Consider the following 17944-nt stretch of genomic DNA (forward strand, 5'->3'; position numbering starts at 1 on the left):
GACAGAAGCCTGTAGTTTAGACACAGCCTAAAAACGTGAACTCCAGAAGGTCTTCTCTACACAACCCCAACTCCTCAGCCAAATAAACTACTTATACGGTTGCAGATTTCCAGCTGCCTTTTCCAATTTGTTTCCAATTTGCTATTTGTTCAGAAACCACATTGGCAGCAAAAAGGATCTGAAAGTCTGCCATGCCCAAGCTACCTTCTCTACCCATCTATTGCTCATCTCTATATTTAGTGCACTGTATCTCAGGGGAGCTCTGACCCCATCTACATACCAGTAAAACTATTTAGGTTGGTGTGATATTTTTATACAAGTGCAGTTATACTAGTTCACACCAAAATGCAAGTCTAGAGACCCTGCATCCTCAGCACCCTCCTCTACGGCAGCGAGTCTTGGACCTTGTACATCCGCCAGGAAAAGAGGCTGAATGTCTTCCACTTGCGCTGCCTCAGGCGCATTCTTGGGATATCATGGAAGGACAGAGTGCCCAACAATGCCATCCTCGAGCAAGCTGGAATTCCAACCATGCATACCCTCCTCAGGCAGCGGCGGCTCTGCTGGCTTGGCCACATCCACAGGATGAATGATGGAAGGATCCCGAAAGACATCCTGTACAGCAAGCTAGCCTCTCGCAAAAGACCTCACGGATGCCCCCAACTGCGGTACAAAGAAGTCTATAAGAGGGATCTCAAGGAGGTAGACATCGACCCAGATAGTTGGGAAGAGCTGGCAGACGACCGCAGCAGCTGGAAGCAGGAACTACACAAGGGCCTTCAGAAGGGTGAGATGAAGATCAGACAGCTGGCAGAGGAGAAGCAAGCCCGTAGAAAGGACAGCAAGGACCTGCCAGACACCCACTACATATACAGCAGATGTAGCAAAGACTGTCACTCTCATGTGGGCCGCCACAGTCATGGTCAACGCTGCTAATGACAATCTTAAATGAAGTTACAAAGGGTGCGATCCGTAGTCTACCCAGACTGAAGGAGGCCTTGGTTGGTCGGTTATACCAGAACAATCCCTCGTGTGGATGAAGCTGCACTGGTGCAATTTATTTCTCTCCCACAGAAGACTAGAGATACCATTATAAAGCATTTTTGTGTTGATATAACTGTTCTCACACAAGGGTGAGGGGGTTGTAGAGCATTAACTATACTGGTAAAGTGAACATGGTAGAACTCTGACAAAGTGGGTTTTGGCCACACACAAAAACCAATCAGAAGAGCACTCTCTTGACAAAACAGGCACCCAGAAGCACAGCAGACAGGGCTGCCCATTGCCCTGGATGCCCTGTCTGTTGAGAGAAGCCCCTCCCCCTCCTGACCCCAAAGTGTCCACACAGCTTTTTTATGACAGAACCTGTTGACAAAAGATGCTCTTCCTCATCTGGGAGAGGCAGAAGGTTATCGGCAGAAGTGCCGACTTGTTGACAGAAGTGCTGACCCGTCAACATGCTGTTGACAAAACGCATTTTGTGTGTGGATGTTCCACCAGTTTTGTCAAGAAAACCAGGACTTTGTCAACAAAACTTGTTAGTGTAACCATAGCCATGCATCTGATGAAGTGGGTCTTTGCCCACGAAAGCTTATGCTCCAAAATATCTGTTAGTCTATAAGGTGCCACAGGACTTCTTGTTGTTTTTGTGGAGACAGACTACCATGACTACCCCTCTGATATTTTATACATATGTGAGCCCTGAGTTGTTCTAACTCCCTCAGAAGAGGGGACTGTGGGAGAAAAGCAACTTATAAAGTATAAGAAGTTGTTTAACTAAACTAGGACCCAGGTTATATTATGTTTGTTTCCATTCCTTTCTCAGGGTTTTGTTTTGTTTTTGTTTTTGTTTTTGGATTGGCGGTAATAAATTGGCCATCCACTGCTTTGATATATATTGTCATAGCTATATAGCATATGTGTTGGCATGCAAACTACTGTAGGTGGAGCGAAAAGTATTGGCAGCTCCTGAGGAGTTGAAACAGATTCTGTGTCTGAAAGCTTACTCATATGTTGAATAGAAGTAAGCATGAAAGGTAATCTGGAATACTTGGACCCTTGCAGGATTGGACCCTCAAGTAGCTTTGTAGGAGGTATGTAACTCAGATGGAAGGCTTCAGGAATCCAGGTGACATCTAGAGTTCCTCTGGATTTCATTGGTATTACTGAGAAACAAACAGGATCTGAGCTGCTAACTACAACTAGAATATTGGCACAGGACTTTGCTCACTCCTGATTTTCAATAGTGAAAGAGAGAAATGATTTCCATATTGAATGTGAGAGGAGAATCAGACCTGGTTTTGTCTTGTAGATGAATAGCGTTTTCTCCTGCCTTAAATATATATACATACTCTGTGTTTAAGAACACTGTAGTGAGTCAGGTGTGATGAACCTATTGTCTCATGTACTTTATACTTCATGTGGTTTAGTATTGGTGACAGATGTTAGTAGACAGCTCTGGAGACTGAAGTCTGGTGTCTGTACACACAACTGGTATGGTACAGGCAGTCCCAATCAAACTTCACTACACCGTCTAAAATGGCCCATCCAGATTAGAGTGGAGGTATTGCTTGTAGGAGGGAGACTGTAGTTGACGCTATGAAATTTTCTGTGTCCTTTCCACTGTTGGTGGAGAGTGGTAGCATGCAGGGCAAGTTTTTATAAAGTAGGCATCTGTCCATGGGGACTAGATGTGAAAGCACCTGGCAGTTTTCATGTAAGCCACCGAACAGCCATCATGCAGCAACAAGGTGAGATTCTTACCAGACTTAGTTGGATTTCAACTAGGAAACCACAGGGGATATACTATGTTTCCCCTTTTGGCGCATGGGCTTTGTGGACAGCACCAGGCACAACAGGGTTCCAGTCTTGACTGTGGCCTTGGGCAACACAGTACTACAAAGAATAATGCGAATCACTAGCCCCCTGAACCATCTCGTCAACTGTGACTGGAGGCCAAATTTTCTTCCATTGTTACACTGGTGTATCTATTGCCTTCATTGAATTCACACCAGTGAGAGAAAAATCAGGCCCCAAATCTGTTTTATGGAAATACACATATGCAGGTCTTATGCCAGAAAATGGCCTGGAGACAAGAGACTCTAATTGTACATTTTATTTTATTATGGCGTGTTTCCTCCCCCAACCCCCCGTATCAGTGATCATTTGGCACCAAAGGAATCATTCTTCATGCTTATACTATAATTTACAGCCACCTTTGGTTTCACATAACATATATTTTCAACTTTGGACAACATGTTTTTAGCGTATTGAGGAAGACTTTCAGGTTTTATTAAACTGGCATATAAATTGATTTTCCAGCTGCGTACAGCCATTTGGCAAACATTGCACATTATAACTACATATGAGCTAAATTACACAGTTTAATAGTGTGTTTGAATTATTTTATGTGCAACATGTAGTCACGGGAGTATATGGCAGTTTCCCAATGTTTTGCTTAACTTGAGTTTTACGCCTAGCTGGAGAGGGATCATGACAGACAAACACAAAGGAATATTTTAGAAAAAGAAAATATGTATTGTACATTTCCATAAAGTAGAACTTAATTAGTTTGTATTCACTAGGACAGACTATATATGTAAGTGCTATTTGGTGTGAGTAATGATTGCAAAATGAAATCCTATACTACAGGTTGAACCTCTCTAATACAGAACTCTCTCATCTGGCAGCATCCATAATCTGGCATGATTTTAGTTAGCCAGATGACCGCCTATGATGGGTGTGGCCAGGTTTCCCATGGTCCCATAAAGTTTGTTTACAGCCACTAGTTCTGGCTTTCAGTGTTCTGTGTGGTTATTTAGCTGTAATTTAGCCATAAGTGTCTTTTAGGAGCCTAGTAAGCAGTGGAAGTGTTGGTAATGTGCTAGGAAATATTGAGCACCTGTCATCCGGCAAATTCTCTCATCTGGCTCTGGTCAGATCCTGAGGGTGCTGGACAAGAGAGGGTCAACCTGTAATACATTTATTAGTATGAAGTAGAAGAGAATCAGATAGGGGTTTGAGCACTGACCTGCAAAATACAGGGGTGTGAGTTCAATCCTTGAGGGGACCATTTAGGGACCTGCGGCAAATAGGAAAAAGGAGGGGATGGTGCTCGGTCCTGCCAAAAAGGGCAGGGGACTGGACTCAATGACCTCCAAAGGTCCCTACCAGTTCTATGAGATGTGTTTCTCCATATATGTGTGTGTATCCTCATATGAAAGGGACTGCTTGAATAAGTGATCACTATTATGAGTAAGGGGTCTACAAGTTGGTCCACAAACATTTAAAGGACAGATTCCAATACCTTAGATCACAGTGTGTCTTTATATCTTACTCTTCAAGCATTTCAATCGGATTCAGTGGAATACCTTGCCAGGTAAGGTACTATTCAGCATTTGTGAGGATATTGCAGTCTAGCCTTAAATGCTTAGTTCTAGCACCATTGCTCACACTGAGTTACTAGTACTACGAGTGGCAGGCATTTGTTCCACTGTCTGATTTGCACAGGGAGATGCTATTCAATTCTCATAAGAGTGGCAGTACTAGGGCCTACCACTGAGTCAATTGGGCATCAGAAGATGGAGAATGGGAAAGGGAGGTTGTAGACCAGGGATCTGCAACCAAAGTAGTGAGAAGAGCCATTTTTTCAAATTCGGTTACAAAATCAATACATCAAGTGCTGCAATGCACGTGAATATGAGACGGTCCTTAATAAGTAACGTCAAACTGCACTTTTTGTAATGCCTGTTTTAAGAACAGTGCACACACAATGATTTGTAATGCGATCCATGTAAATATTGAACCCTCTTCTGAGTCCTAGAAGGCTTCAAGATCAGGCCTATCTCATGGCAATGACTACCAGAAATTAATTGGGAATCCAAAGGGGGTCACTTTAAGACCATGCAGCATAGCCGGGGTCAGCAAACTTTTTATGTTGGCTCCGCTCTTTGTCCCTGCAGTTAGCAGGGCCCTTCCTCCAGCCTGTCCAATGCCGCAGAGGCAAGCATCGGTGTCCCATAAGTTATGTGCCGGGCTCCATTGGCAGTGGTTGGGGTGAGGAGGGGAGCCTGCAGAGGCAACTGGGGCGAGGCTGATTGCACTGTGCCCCCGTTATGAAATTTCATGCCCCCTGCCTAGTGCTTAGAGCAGAAGCTGAGTCATCTGGAGATGAATTCTTTTCCAGCATTTCAATGGTTCAACTTAAGCAGAAGTCCATAAACGGCACACCAAGACTGAGAGTGGCTTTCAAAGCACATTGGCAACAAAACAGAGTTAGCTGAGGCCTGTTTTTCAGATGCGGGTTTGCAGCACTTGTGAGGCCTGGCTCTCTCTCAGCCTTAGTTGCCCCATCTGGGAAATAATAATAATCGTAACAATAATAATAATTCCTGTCTCACAGAGATAATGGGAGAAAGAACAAAAACTTATCTGGTTGATTAATGGATGATTGCCACTAGCAGCTTACGGCAAACTTGCTCTTAAAGCAACCTAGTTGCTGGGACCTACAGCCCAGAGCATGAAGGGAAGCTGAAAGTCCATCAGGGGTGGGCAGAGCCTGAGCCTAGATCATCACAGACCTAGAGAAGTAGGTGGAAGAGAACCCAGTAGCCCACGGTGAATGTGAGCCCCCTTTTGCCATCCAAGCTGACACTTTTTTTCTTCCCTCCTGCTCCCCCGAGTCCATAGCTTGGGAAAATCTCAGTATCAATTAATTTGAGCACAGTTGTCCAAACCCTGATGGTAACACTACGCCAGTCAGGCCAAGGCAGCTGTATGTGGTAACAGTAGCAACGCAGCCTCCCTGGGAGCTGCTTCTCCCCAGCCCTAGGCTGGCTCTATTCACCACAGGGCTGCAAGCGCTCTGCCTGCTGGGCTGGGCTCCCGGCCTGACCCCGCCCGCACAAGGAGAGTGCGTAACTTGCCAGGGAGTGGCAATGCCCGGGGTGGCCGGTTGCAAACATGCTGCTGGCTGGAGGGGCTGAGATCCCAGCCTGAATATGCCCCTGACAAAAGGAGGGTGTTTACCAGGCTGGAGAGAGCAGTGGCTGGGCTGGCCATCCAATTCATAGCTGGGCTGCAAACTCCCTGCTGGCTGGAGGGGCTGAGCTCCCAGCCTGGACCAGCCCCCACAGATCTTATTTCCATAAACAAAAAGGGAAGGGGGAGCCCCCCTACTATCTCCTAGCACAGCTCTGCTCCTGCCTACTCTGTTTCTGGCTTTGCTCCCTGCTGACCAGGCAGAGCATCTGTAACTTGAGCGAACACAAGGGGAAGGAGGAATTCTGGGGCTGCAGAGATTGCAGGAGGTGAGCAAAATCCCAGCCATTTTCTGATTTTTGTAACGATCCAGCCAGACAGAGAGTTAACCAGATGTGTGGTAAGACTAATTCCAGCATCCGGAGCTGCAGTGGAGAAAGCGCTTGGAGCTGCAAGTGACTCCTCAAAGAGCCACATGCAGCTCCGGAGCCACAGGTTGCCGACCCCTGAGTGTAGACAGACTGCTGACTGGGAGGGGCCAGAGGGAGCAGTTTCCCCAAGGTCTGGCAATTCAAAAGGACATGAGTCTCCTAGTCACTGCCACTGCAGAAACGTTGGTGATGGCTGGAGTCCCGGGCAAGAACGCGGCGTGGCGCCCATTGGGCAGCTCTAAGGGCTACCTGGGGCGGGGAGAGGTTGTGGTCATGGCATGTTCCAGACAGTGCTGCGAATTGGCCACTGTCAGCCCCACCCTTTACAAGAGCATGGCGCCAACCCACACCTTGCCTAGGGGCTCAGCAAGGCTGTTGGCCCTGCTGGGTGTAGAGTTCAGTTGAACATCGGTCCATCAAATGCAGGGACATGCTCTTGATCCACACAAAACCCATTCTTCATAGCCAGTGGTGTACCTTGTGTTAAGATTTTCTTGAATGTGAACCATTATTGGCAGTCACCTGTATTCTGCCTGGAACATTTGCCCTGTGATGGGTGATAGCCATTAACTTCTAGATGGCTGGAAGATTTCAAATGGGGATGAGATTCTGGGGTGGGCAAGGAAGACAGGAATTTGGATGTTGCACAGGAAGAGGTGAAGAGCTGTAACACCAGCAATCTTTTTATTCAGTAGAAGTGATTTATAGGCAAGCAATTTGCATCCTTGCTGGCTGACTGATGGAATCAGTCTTAGACTATGCCTTAAGTGTTCAGAGTTCGGACCTTGCCATTGTTCTTCTTACTGTTCCTCCAGATGCCAAACTTGTGCTATGAATTTGCAATATAACTAAATGCAGAGAGGGCATTTGCTTTAGGCTACTAATAGCTGAGGGCTTGTTATGTGATATGCTGTGATCAATAAATCATGTGCTTATAGTGGTTATTCAGCATATCAAGCCCTAGTCTCCAGACTAGTGTAGAGTGTCTGTATGGCCTTCTTATTGTACCTTTCCAGCTCCTCAGCAAGAATTTTCTTCTTGGCTTCTCATAACAGAATCTGATTTTCCACTATTTGTTTCTGTCAAAAAAAGGGAGAAAAAAATGGAGGGTCTGCTCCTACTTCTGTTGAAGTTGCAGGAGTTTTGCTATGGGCTTAGATTGGGGGAATGACACACCATTCCAGTCTCTAAACACTGTTTGGACAATATTGGTATTTTTACTACATGGAACTTTCTGTATTATCAATTTGGTTCTTTCGGAAAAAGCCTTTAGAATGCAGTGCCATGTCAGAATTTTAACATAGGACTATCATATTTTGCCATGAATGTGGGAAAGAAACCATGTTGTTGCCTTGCAGATTTCCTTAGTGGAAGCAGAAGGTTCCTAGATAGTTTCTTAGCCAGGAGGTAGAATTTAACTTTTATAGCTACAGTTCACAGGCCTGTTAGTCAACTATACATAGCTTATTGGTTGGCATGTGATGTTAGTATGAGTTTTTAAACAGCTTTGGAATTAATTGTCTGGTGGCAAGGTAGAGAAGAGAGTGTGGCCAGCAAAAGTGGTGCTATACCATTGAACTGCCCCCAGAAACTGTGAACGGGAGAGAATAACTCCTATATATCAGAATTGTGGCGGACACTATTGGAAGAGAGAACACTTTTGCCCATTCATTTTCCTGCCATGTGCATGTGAGGAGACAAATGTTTGTTTTTAGAGCGTATCCTTCTGCCTGACTTTACAACAATGGTGATTTCAAAATTGCCTATTGAATCTTCCAGCTTTATGGAACACAAATGGGAGTGTAGTGGGAAACAATGTGTGGTTGCCTGGAGAACTGGCCAAATGATTTTTTTACAATTAACATTGCCTAATTCAGCCCAACGTTTCTGTTTGCAAGTCATTCAGTCCTTATCCTGATTTCTGCAGATATCTCTGTTTTATGCCAAATGGCTAGGACAAACAATTCTGAGCCTCTGGGTTGCTTGCATGATGTCGACTCCCTCCATTAGTTGTTGGCTGTTTGTGGAAAGTGATTTTTGTGCATATCACATTAGGTCTGAGCCCCAGCTGGGTGAATTAGCATAGCTGATGATGGACATTATTGGAGCTATGTTGGTTTGCTCCAGCTGAAGAGTCAGCCCATTGTTTTGCTTTTGCTGCCTAACTGGATTATGAGATAGAATAATGAATGATGAATCACAAATGGAGAGTAGTGAATTGATATTTCTCTGTCTGAAGGTGCAATTTGCAAGCCATTTGTTCAAACACTTGTGAACAAAAAGGGGCAGGAACATGGTGGGAATGAACAACTATTGTGAATTTATACAAATATCCATAAATACTCTATGACATCCTTGTCAGTGATATCTATTTAGCACACATCTGTGAATGTTTTGTTACCCTGAATGAATGAAAAAAGAGCCACAGGCCTGTGAAAGTCTAACATGAAGCAGGAGGCTGAGAACTTGCATATGGAATTGTTAAAGGCCACATCAACCAGTTTGGCAGCTGCATGTTTTCCTGTATCCTTACCCCATGCTGTATCCAAGTGCACTGTGCTTGCTTGGCACAGAACAGAGATCTGACAATGTGGTATAGATCAGAACTAACAGAGAGAAAGAAAAAAAACGTTCAACTTTGACTAATGCCTGATTAAATCACGTCTTTGGGATCTACTGGGTCAGGAACTGTGAGAACATTTCATGAAAATTATCAGCCATAATTTAAAGAGACATGTCTGTGACAGTTGCAGAGCTGTAGTAGGCATGCAAGCTACTCTTTTAAACTCTAGATTGATTTTTACAGTAAATCAATCTATGATTTGCAGTTAGAACTACATTTACGTTCCATTTCCTCCTGCCCACTTACACAACGGCTTTTCTCAGACCTGCAACATGAATGCTGAGCCATGCTAGCATGGCAGCCCCTTTCAGAAGCTACTTCCTTTTTGGTTTCTGCTTGACTCTGGCAACTTGTATAAGAGCCTATAAGAATGTATTGGAGGGGTACCAAACCAGATCGGCCACACCATCGTGGGTTCATTCAGCTGCACATCTACCAATGTAATTTATGCCGTCATGTGCCAGCAATGCCCCTCTGCTATATACATCGGACAAACTGGACAGTCTCTGCGTAAAAGAATAAACGCACGCAAATCAGATATCAGAAATGGCAATATACAAAAGCCCGTAGGAGAGCGCTTCAATCTCCCAGGCCACACCGTAGCAGACTTAAAAGTAGCTATCCTACAGCAAAGAAATTTCAGGACCAGACTCCAAAGAGAAATTTCTGAGCTACAATTCATCTGCAAATTCGACACCTTCAGCTCTGGCTTTAACAAAGACTGCGAACGGCTGGTTAAATACCGAAGCAGCTTCCCCTCCCTTGGCGTTCACACCTCCAGATCAACTGCTGGTAGTAAGCCTCACCCTTGCTGACTGAGCTAACCTTGTTATCCCCACCCTTGCTCTGGCTTATTTATACCTGGCCCTGCAGATTTCCAAGACCAGCATCTGATGAAGTGAGTCTGTGCTCACGAAAGCTCATGCTCAAAACTTTTCTGTTAGTCTATAAGGTGCCACAGGACCCTTCATTGCCTATAAGAATGTAGTGACAAATTTTGACCCCTAGAGGGTGCTAACAGCACAATGTAAAGAGATTTTGTCTAACTGCCAAAGCTCTAGGGCAGAGAGTTGACTTTATCGTTCAAGTCTTTACCCTGTGTGGCTCTGTAAAAGATCCTTAAGGTGGACAAGCAATGTTGCTTTCAGACTCTTAATTTAATGCCTCCAGTCTTAGGTTGAGACAGGGTTCATCAAACCCCACTCCATGTTCCCATCTGGAGATCCGTCTATGGGTGGGCTGGGTGAGGGTGGTGTGCCTGGGAGGGGACCAGGATTCTCATGGTCTGTGATGGACAGAAGCCACGGGCAAATATGTGTGAGCGACGGATGGTGTCTGCAGCAGGGAACTGTGCAGCTCAGTCTCAAAGTGGGGCAATTGGACTATGTAAAAGTGGTAGAGCCAGTTCAACCTACAAAGTGCATTCAGCCCATTGAGAGCACACTCTGCACTATATCAGGTGAAGGCTGTGATTTTCAAACTGGGGGTACAAGCTCCATTCAGAGGGTGACATAAAAGAATCCTGTAAGAGTGGACAACTCATTTTATTGAGTAAGACTTGGCAAGCTAATCACAGGCGTATCAGATAACATTTTCTCAGATGGGGTGTGTGGTAGACTGTTATTTGGAAAGGGGTGAACAAGTTTGAAAACAGGAAGTGTAAGACTATAAGGCTACATCTACACTGAGATACAATCAAATTTATTAATATTAATTAATTTATTAATATCGATTTTGTAACATGCATGCTGGGTATGTTCACTAGTATTTGACATCATCTTCCCACATTGCATTGCCCTCATTCCCGTCCCGTAGTAAACAAGCATCCATTTTTCCAGTTGGAAGGAAGGAAAAGTAGGGCATCAACAAAGATGGGAAAGTTAACAGAAATCTCTTTCTTCTGTATCTGAATTATCAAGGATGTCATAAAAATCAGCAAGTCTGTCCTCTCAACTGGCCATCCACTGACTGTCCCCGCTCCTGTAATTGCATCCACTCCCTGGAAATAACACAAGGACAATGAAAAGCTTGAAGAAAGAGTTGATAGTAAAGATTTGGAAAAAAAAGAGAGTTGCTGAGGGGAGGGTATTCTGTGCATAGCCTGTATTCTCAACTGGCCCTCCCCCCACTCTTCCCTGTGTGAAGGGGTGCAAAGTTAGAAGAAAGAGGATAGGAAAGGCTAGGAAAAAAGATTTTTGTCTTCCTTCTTCGCTACACAGAAATTGCCAACATGGGGGATGGCAGCAACACCCTGAAAATCTTAGCTGCTGGGGGAAACTTCCCCCTGGTGGCACCTAGCCCCCCAGGTCCTTGTTAGGGCGGGGGACATAAGGGGGTTTCAGTGTGGGGGGCTAGTTGAAGGAGTCCCCTGGTGTGGCAGGAAGGCCTCAAAAATCTTAGCTACTGGGGGAGACTTCCCCTCCTCTAGCAGCTGCAAGCCCACACAATTCTTCCCTGCCCTTGGAGTATTAACTGCGTCCAAGCCAGGATATGTGCTGCCGGGCAGCATCGTCAGCACTGAATGGCAGGCACATCCTTTTATTGGTTTGGGCGCTAGCCATGTGATGTGGTTGAGCATAGGAAAGACTCCAACTGTACGGTGCCAGTTGTGAAGGGAGGGGGGATTGCACACAAATGTAAACTGCTGAGAAGTTTCTCAGCCTCTTATGCAAGCACGACCCCCACAACAGCCTTGCTGCAAAGTGGTATGGCGGGGCAGTGGCTGGTGCCAGGCAGCACAGAAAAAATACCAAAGCCGCATCTACACGTGCCGGCTACTTTGAAGTAGCCGCGCCAACTTCAAAATAGCGCCCGCCACGGCTACACGTGGCGAGCGCTATTTCGAAGTTGACATCGACGCAAGGCGGCGAGACGTCGAAGTCGCTATCCTCATGAGGAGATGGGAATAGCACCCTACTTCGACGTTGAACGTCGAAGTAGGGCACGTGTAGCCGATCCGTGTCCCGCAACATTGAAATAGCGGGGTCTGCCATGGTGGCCATCAGCTGAGGGGTTGAATGACGCTCTCTCCAGCCCCTGAGCTCGATGGTCGCCACGTGCAGCGGCCCCTTAAAGCTCCTCGCCCCCTGCCTTCCTGTGCAGGAAGCTGAGAGAGCGTGCAGGCGGCAGCACAGCCACGCGGCCTGCCTGCACCCCTCCCTGCAGCCCAGAAAACCCCCCCGCCCAGCTGTGGTGGCCGCCCGCCAGCTCCCCAAGTGCCCCCAGGGCACCCCCCCCAAGGGGAGCCAGGGCTGCCAGGCTGGCAGCCAGCCAGGGAAGAGGCAGCGGGGCCCCTCCTGGATGGAGGCCGAGCTCCGGGACCTGCTGGGGCTCTGGAGCGAGGAGGAGGTGCTCCAGGTAATGGGGAGCAAGAGGTGGAACGCGGATGCATTCGCGCAGCTGGCCGAGGGCCTGGCCATCCGGGGTCACCCTGCCCATGCTCCTGACCACATCAGGAGTAAAGTCAAGGAGCTGCGGCATGGTTACGCCCGGGTCCAGGATGCGGCCAGCCGATCTGGGGCTGCCCCCATCACCTGCCCCTTTTACAGGGAGCTCAGGGAAACCCTGGGCCTCTGGCACACCTCCTCCCCGCCGGCCACTCTTGACACCTCGGCCAACAAGCCCCAGCAGGCCCTGGAGGCGGAGTCCGCCCCGGAGGCAAGCCCTGCACCCCAGGGGTCCCCCCAGGAACCCACCCCGGGATGCCGGAGGAGGAGGAGGAAGGGGAATCCTCCTCCAGCGACAGGGGGCTCCGGATCTCCATCCCGTCCCGGAGCTCCAGCAGGGTGTCCGCCCACAGGGTGTCCCCCGACCGTGGCAGCAGACGTCAGGTATGTATCCCCGCAGTGCACACCCCCAGGGTTGAGGGGCGGGGGCAACAGACATGACCAGGGCCCTCCACATGCCCAGATGACCGTGGCCCCAAGGACAGCAGTGGCATGTCCCTCAGAAGAGTGCATCAGCCCCTGGCCCCCCAGCACAACAGTGCCATGCCCCATCCCTGGGGATGGGGGGAGCGGAACCTAGGGTCCCCCAGTGGGGGAGGGGGTGGGACACCCATCAGCAGCAGAAGCATCTCCCAGGGACGGGGATGGGGAGCCAGCAGCAGAGGGGTGGGGGGACAAGGGCCATGGCTCGGGGCCCACACTAACGGCTGTCTCCATTCTTCTTCCCCCTGTGTTCCACAGCTGCACCATTGGAGGGACCGGAGAGCGCCGGCAAGGTGTCAGTGGTCCCAGAGAGCCCACCGGGGCCATCACTGCAGGCCAGCCCCTCAGCGGAGCACTGACCAGCACCAGGGCAGGGATGACGGCAGACCCAGCACCGCCTCCGGATGGCAACGGACCCCCAGCTGCTGGCGATTCTCCGGCGGCAGCTGGAGGTCTCAGAGCAGCGCCTGCGGGTGGAGGAGCGGCGCCTCCATCTGCAGAAGTGGGCGCTGGCCTGGCGCCAGGAGGCATGGGGGGCCTTTATGCACACTTTTGAGTGCATCGCGGACTACCTGGCCCCCCATGCTGCGCCGGCCGCCGCTTTGCCCGCCCTGCCTGCTCCACCCCCCGCTCCACCCGCCGCTCCACCCACTGCTACACCCGCCGTCCCACCACCATCCGCCACCGAGGGGCCATCCGCCGAGGGGGACCTGGGGCCTGCTGACACCCGCCGGCCATATCTGCCGGTCCGCCCGGCCCCCAGCCAGCCCCGTCCAGGGCTGAGGCTGAGGCGAGGGTCACAGCCGCCAACCCCCAGTGCTGGACATTAGGGGGTGCGGGGCCCAGGACGTGCCACACCCCCCTTTGTACATATCCCCTTTTACTTGTGTTGTATATCGTTTGTATTAGACCCCTGTTATTTTATGATGCCTGTCCCCCCATGTACATAGTTCTCCCCTTCCTTGTGTTCCACTGTTTTTTGGTTATCCATATAATATATAATATTTATATTTGTTGTAATAATATAATAAGAATTCAACGTTTTGTGGTTTCATGAACAACAGGTCTATTTTTATTTGCAAGAAAAGTGGGGGAGGTGTGCTCTTGGGTGCACTGTGGTGTGGACGTAGGGGCAGGGAGTGTTGTGGAGGATGGGGAGGGGTGCAGTGCGGGGACTGCCAGTGTTCACCCTGCAGCCTGGTCGAAATGGGCCCGCAGGGCCTCCCGGACCTGGATCCCCTCGGGGTCCACCTGGCGACTGGGGGCAGCAGGTGGCTGCACGTCAGCCCTGCCAGCCTCCACAGCTCAGCCCTGAAATAATGCCTCCCCCTTGCTCTCCACCAGGTTGTGGAGGGTGCTGCACGTGCCCACAATCTGGGGGATGTTGGTGGGGCCTGCATCAAGGCGGGTGAGGAGACACCTCCAGCGCCCTTTGAGGCGGCCAAATGTGTGCTCAACCACCTGGCACGCATGGTTCAGGCACATGTTGAAGCGCTCCTGGCTGGCTGACAGATGGCCCGTGTAAGGGTGCATGAGCCAGGGCCAGAGGGGGTACGCCGCGTCTGTGATGACGCAGAGGGGCATGGTGGTGTCTCCCACAGGGATCTCCCACTGGGGGATGTAGGTCCCCGCCTCCAGCCGGAGGCACAGGCCCGAATTCCGGAATACTCGGGCGTCGTGGGTGCTGCCAGGCCAGCCAACATAAACGTCCAGGAAGCAGCCCCGGCTGTCCACCAAGGCCTGGAGGACCACTGAATGGTAGCCCTTCCTGTTCAAGAAGCGTACTCCACTGTGCTCCGGGGCACGGATGGGGATATGGGTCCCATACAGAGCCCCGAAGCAATTTGGGAAGCCCAGGGTGGCAAACCCTGCGATGGCGGCATCCAGGTCCCTAAGCCGCATGAGCCTGTGGAGGAGCAGGGCGTTGATGGCACGGATGACCTGCAGGGGAAGGACTTGGGAGAGCACCAATGAGGGGTGTGCAGGGTATGTCTGGCCCTCCACCCCCAGGGCTCCCCTCCCTTCCCATCCCAGGGCTCCCCTCCACCCCAAGGGCTGCCTCCCCCTCCCCATGGGTCCTCTTACCTCCATAAGGACAGCCCTGACGGTGGCCTTGCCGATGCCAAACTGCTGCCCCACAGATCAGTAGCTGTCTGGAGTGGCCAGCTTCCAGACAGTGATGCTGACCCGTTTCTCCACGCTGAGGGCACGCCACATGGCGGTGTCCTGGTGCCTCAGTGTGGGGGTGAGCCACTGGCAGAGCTCCAGGAATGTCTGCCGGCTCATACGAAAGTTCTGGAGCCAGCGGTCGTCGTCCCACTTGCCAAGCACCAGCCACTCCCACCAGTCAGTGCTCGTGGGGTAGCTCCACAGCTGGCAGCGTGTGTGGCCGGGGGGGGCCCGGCGGGCAGCAGGGTCTGGGGTTGCTTCCTCCTCCCCTGGGGGCAGCTCCTCTTCCACAAAGAAAAGGTGATCAGCTGCCTCCTGCATGTCATTGAGCAGGGTGAGCACTGCTCCTGTAGGGGCGGCTGGGTGGACCTCTGGCTGCTGCTGCTGCTGCTGAGGGTCCATAACTGCTTCACCGAGGTGTGCGTGCCTATAGCTCTGCAGACCGCGTGCTGTGCAGGCTGAGTGTGTCTGGGAGGGGCCCTTTAAGGGAGCGGCTAGCTGTTGCCCCGGAAGCGCTAGTCCGCCCTGTGACCCTGTCTGCAGCTGTTCCTGGCACCCTTATTTCGATGTGGGCCTCTTTGGCATGTAGACACTCCCCCACAGCGCCTACTTCGATGTGGTGCTGCCCAATGTCGATGGCACCAGCCCTGGAGGACATGTAGACGTTATTCATCGAAATAGCTTATTTCGATGTCGCTACATCGAAATAAGCTATTTCGATGTTGCATACACGTGTAGACGTAGCCCAAGTGTACAGACAGAACCACATCCTCCCTGCAGGGGCTATTTGTAATGGGTAGATGCGCTCACAGCGCTAATAGCAAAGAAAGAAAGACATTTCTCAGCCTCTCATACAAACGTGAGCCCACAGCCACAGGCTTCCTCGTCCCCATTTAAAATTCATGGTCTTCCTGGTACCTATTTCCTGCGCACTTGGAGAGCAGAGGTCAGAGCAGAGCACTGTGAGGCATTGTGGGTTACATAGGGGACACCTCTGGAGGCTAATAAATCTGATTTTAAGACATGGTGCTTCCAGACCAACCTTCATTTGATCTTGTAAATTCAAACTTGATGCTACACCCAGCAGGTACCAATGAAATTATGATATTAATATTAGTGCTCCCTAAATCGTGCTAATGGTATTTATGGTGAAGACAGTCATGTGGTAATGTCAAGCTAACTGCCTTCAATTCAAATTTATCTTGTAGTGTAGACATTGCCTTAAGAGAGGAGAGTAGAATGGAAGGTGACACCCTTTATTGTTCATACTCAGGCTAAATACTGGACATACAAAGAAAAAGGGAATTTAGAATCATAACCAGTGTGCTTTAAATAATATGCTGTTATACTTCATCAGAAATATGGCTTCAAACTCCCAAAAGGGCTTTGCTGCTGGAAATTTTAAATAAAGAAATATAAAACAAAGGGAGCAAAGATAAGAGAAGCATAAACAAATGAGCAAATATACATTTAAACCCTTGCTGCAAAAGTTTCTATGAGAAAAACTCTCCTTCTTCCAACTTTACTATTAGGCTACTGGACATCTTCACTAGATTGATTTGATACATTGATTCTGTTATAGTGGGACTTGCAATGAGTACAAATACATAAAGTATAGTTCCCTAAAGAGCAGGCCGCTGGCTCAGAAAGAATTCTTTCAAGACTAGAAGCAGAAAGAGCACTACTAAGTATGCTAAATAAAAGCAGATCCAAATCCATAAACAATTACCTATCTGCTTAAAAATTCTCCTCTGGACACCAGTGCATTTGTTGGTAGAAGTCACCTTATGAATATCAGCAGATGAATTATTCTGTATGAGTAAGGAGTTGGAAAAGCAAAGGACATCTCACTTTTTGCTTTAACCTTGGGGAATATAAAAGATCTGCCTATTGCATCTCTTCAAAAACAGTCACTGCAGGGGAAAATCCCGTATCCACTCTGAATATATCTAAATAATAGGCATATCAATGAAATGCCAGACTCTGGCTGAACGATGGCTGGTACATAAATCATACAGCATGCTGTGTACATTGTATTTACAGCCAAGTACAAATCTAAGTGTTCTGTCTTCTGTGAAGTTTATACAGACAATCTGAAGCGGGTCAACTAAGAATTATGTCTTTATATTACAATTCTAAGAGCAGAGCAGAATTGACTATCTTAAATCTTTAATGTAAGCAAAGCTTTCCCGTTTATGACAGCCACATCAGCAGGACATGCTGGCTAGAAGAAAATTCCCTTTTTATTAGTGGTTGTCTCAATGAAGTAGACAAACTGGAACTGGTTATATTCATTGGAAGTTTAATCCCATTTTTGGATTCTGAATCATCTGCAAAGCAGTCCTGACATCTGGGAATATGATGATTATTCCTAAATCGTTGCTGTGCAGTTTTATTCTACAGATTTCAGCCTGTGGGTTGCTTGCAAACTGCTTCTTCCAAATATATGTTATATGGTGTGACAGGGTATCTAAGATGAATGATATTGTTTCTGGCTGGTGATTTAGTGATTCATAGTTTTTAAGCAGGATATAACTGTTTCAAATGAATTTGTAGTACAAATTATTAAACCATCTGTAAAAAATTTAAGATTTTCAAGGATATCCACAAATACCTAATGATGCTATTTGAAGATTTTCAGATCATAAATAGTGAAATAGTCAAAGCCAACGGGATCGTGTTATCACTTCCCAGACTGTGTTGCCAACTCTAGGGATTTGTAGGTCTACAAAGCAAAGTTATTTCGAAATAATGGCTGTTATTTCAAAATAACTATCATAGTGTCTACACAATGCAAATGCTATTTTGAAAGA

The sequence above is a fragment of the Carettochelys insculpta genome, chromosome 2 (genome assembly GCF_033958435.1).
Source record: "Carettochelys insculpta isolate YL-2023 chromosome 2, ASM3395843v1, whole genome shotgun sequence".
In the NCBI taxonomy this organism is placed as follows: Eukaryota; Metazoa; Chordata; order Testudines; family Carettochelyidae; genus Carettochelys; species Carettochelys insculpta.